The sequence below is a fragment of the Wasmannia auropunctata genome, unplaced genomic scaffold (genome assembly GCF_000956235.1).
Source record: "Wasmannia auropunctata unplaced genomic scaffold, wasmannia.A_1.0 LD335650.1, whole genome shotgun sequence".
Taxonomy (NCBI): Eukaryota; Metazoa; Arthropoda; class Insecta; order Hymenoptera; family Formicidae; genus Wasmannia; species Wasmannia auropunctata.
The window spans coordinates 285,462-288,634 of record NW_012027240.1 but is presented as its reverse complement, the minus strand read 5'-3'; positions in this window follow the sequence as shown (position 1 = coordinate 288,634).

The following is a 3,173-nucleotide window of genomic DNA, read 5'->3' as shown; positions in this document are numbered from 1 at the left end:
CCCCCCCCGATGCTGTTTTCCTCTCTCATTCTTGAGTCCTGGTTATAAACTGTCGCTTGTCTCTTTCCCTCTATTTTTTCTCGCACTCTCTACCTCTCATTTCTCTCATCTCTCTCCACATGCCTCCCTGCCTCGTTCCCTATCTTTCTTGGATCCTTTCCCTCTGCCCTTTGCGTTATCCCCCTCTCGTGTGCTCTATTCCTCTTTCACTTCCATTTTGCGCTGCTTACTCTTTCGTTGCCCACTCTTCGACGACCCTCTCGCGAAAGAGCCTTCTCCACGGCTAAAGAATGCACCTGGGATCGTGGCGATAAAAGAAATTGTGCCAATAAGTACACCCCCGCCGATAATTGCACGATCAATCGTTCGTGGCTGGTTAAAAGGAGCCGCCTTAATGCACTCACGTGCTCGGGATACGGTTAACGTTTTATGAATCTCCTTTCACGAAGCCACAACGCTTTCATTGGATGACACCGCGGGGAGAAGCTATATGCACTCGTCTCGATGCCTTATTCTTTCTTATCGTCTTTGTCTTCTCTATAGCGGCCCAGAATATCGTGAGCACGCGCGCGTGTAATTAAGTACACATACACTGCTCGCAGGTATTTGGAAATTAAAACGTTTGATCGAACGTTAAAAAAACACAACAACAAAAGACTGCGCACGTCTGCGAAGTATATCACGGTTATTTTTAAGCGGTATACGTATAGTTTGGTATCTTTGAATCGACAATCTGCTAATAACTCTCACGAAACATTTGCAGCTAGACTTTACTTCAACTCGTTATGGGGAAATATTGCAGAAAAAGAATAATAAATCTTAAAAAAGAAAAGAAATGGCTTTATAATAAGAAATTTGTGGTATTGAAATTGTATAATATTCGATGACTTTTATACATAGATTCATATAACTTGCGTGAAAAATTAATTGGAATCACAAAACCCCACACAAACAGATAGAACAGATAGAACTTAAGGGACACTAAGAATAAAAATCTAGAATTAACGTTCGCGTCTCGTAAAAATATTCTAAACTTTCGAGCACGAAAGTGTGCTTGAATCTACAAGGAATTATACATATGTGAGCTTCGAACATCTTCAAAAAGCGCGCGAATGGAGACGTCTGCCTCGTCGGACAGACGCTGACGCGCCGCGAGTGTATTCAAATCGCGGGGAGAAAAAAATCTCGCGTGCCGGGCCACAGGCCGTACGCCGACGCGGTCTCGGGTGCCGTCTTCTCGGTAATGCCGGGTCTGATATGCATCTACGTGCCTGCCAGGGGCAGAGCCGCCCCGGCTTATTAATATTAAACAGCGCCACTTTCGCCGAGACGACGAAAGCGACCGCGACGCTATTGTCAATCGGCACGAGGCCCGGTCGCCACGCCGACGCGGGCCTTAACTTACCCCGCCGCCTAACCGAGGACACTTTTAAATAGCGGAACAAGCAATCCGCCGCTGGATGGGATTGTTCCCCGATTCCCGATGGATACTTCATCCCCTACGGCGCGCTCGCCCTCCGGCGACGATCGACGATTTTTAAGGGAGTCGCGCTCCCGTCAAAGAGTTGGATGTAGTCAAATGCGGAGAAAGAAACGAGCTCGTTATTGCTTATCGTACTGAAAGTTATACGTGCATCTATACCTGATAATTATTTTAGCGTCTCTTCCATCTTCTTTAACGTCGCTTTGAAAATCTATGGATATATATATATATATATATATACTCTCAAATATCTTCCTCTTCTAATCTCGTTATCGAATAACAAGTAATTTGCAAGCAATGTTATCTAGTTTTTCCAAAAATAATATAAATTTATAAGAATAATAAATAAAAGATAATGTTTCGGATGAAAAGAAACAATTTCTTGGTACTTCAGCTCGAGATCTTTGATTTCCCTATAGCGATGACGTAGTAGCAGCCTCCTTATCAGTTCCTGACAACATCGTAGTCCGACGTTGAGAGTTTCATCCTCGCCTTTTTCCGTTGTGACGCCCCCCCGTTCGCGATTACACACGTAACAGCGGATTTCATGCAAAACTGAGACCCGCGGCGAAATCCTGCAAAAAAAAAGATAATCTTTTCGGTCGTGCACACGCTCGTGTATGTATCGTTATGCGAGCTTGTCCTGAAGTCCTTTGCTCTCAGAGCCGCCATTTGCAATACAAAATGCATCTCTGAGCACTGCAGAGATAAAAGAGTAAAATTGCATTTGGTGTTTTTATCGTGATGTAAAAATAGTTTTTTACATTGTGATCCTTGTAAGTAACTTCTGTTGATACATCTGCGAAACTTTTATATTTATAAATTTTAAATTCTACATCATTTTTGCATAGATCATTTGCAATCTTTTCTTAACTTTAGATTTGAATGTATAGCTTTGTATACCCTTATTATGCTAATTTAAAAAATTTAATGAATCTTCTTCAAATATTCTGTTCTTATATAAAATGATTGTTTAAAGAAAATAACTTTTTAAAGAACATTTATGATCTTCTTCTTCTATCTGTTCTTATATAAAATGATTGTTTAAAGAAAATAACTTTTTAAAGCACATTTATGAACATAGTTTAATTATCTAAATTTAAATATGATTTTAAATAATCTTAAAATTTGTTTCTTTCTCTACGCTCTTACTATCGCAACTTTTTCTCTTATCATAAAAACCAATTAGCAAAATTAATTTATGAATTTGCTTAGCGTTTAGTCTTTCCTGCAGAATTCAACACTTGCAATTAGCAATATAAGATGCATTCTAATTAATTATCGCGAGTTAAAGAGGTCTAACGAATACCTTGACATTGTCTTTGAGGATGCAGGCGAAATTAGGGGGGAGCTTAAAAACCAATATATCAGAATAATAACTTGTCCATTAAAACGCTTAAGTAGTAATAAGTACGCGAGCCTAAGTGACAGGCACTTGGAGATTCCCGCGGATTAAAGTGTCCAACTCGCGGAATTTATTGAAGAAAATAAATAACGGCGTGCATTCGCGCGCGACTAGCTTTTCCCGCGCCGCTAAGTCCTTATAAGACTATAGACTTTCGCGAGCATGAAGCCCCCTTCTCCGTCTCGAGAAAATTACGCCGCAAGTTTTCGAGCGCGATGCAGACGCGCCACGCAAATTTCCAGAAAAATGCCGGCCGATTAAACTCAAACCATTCTACGTAGCGGA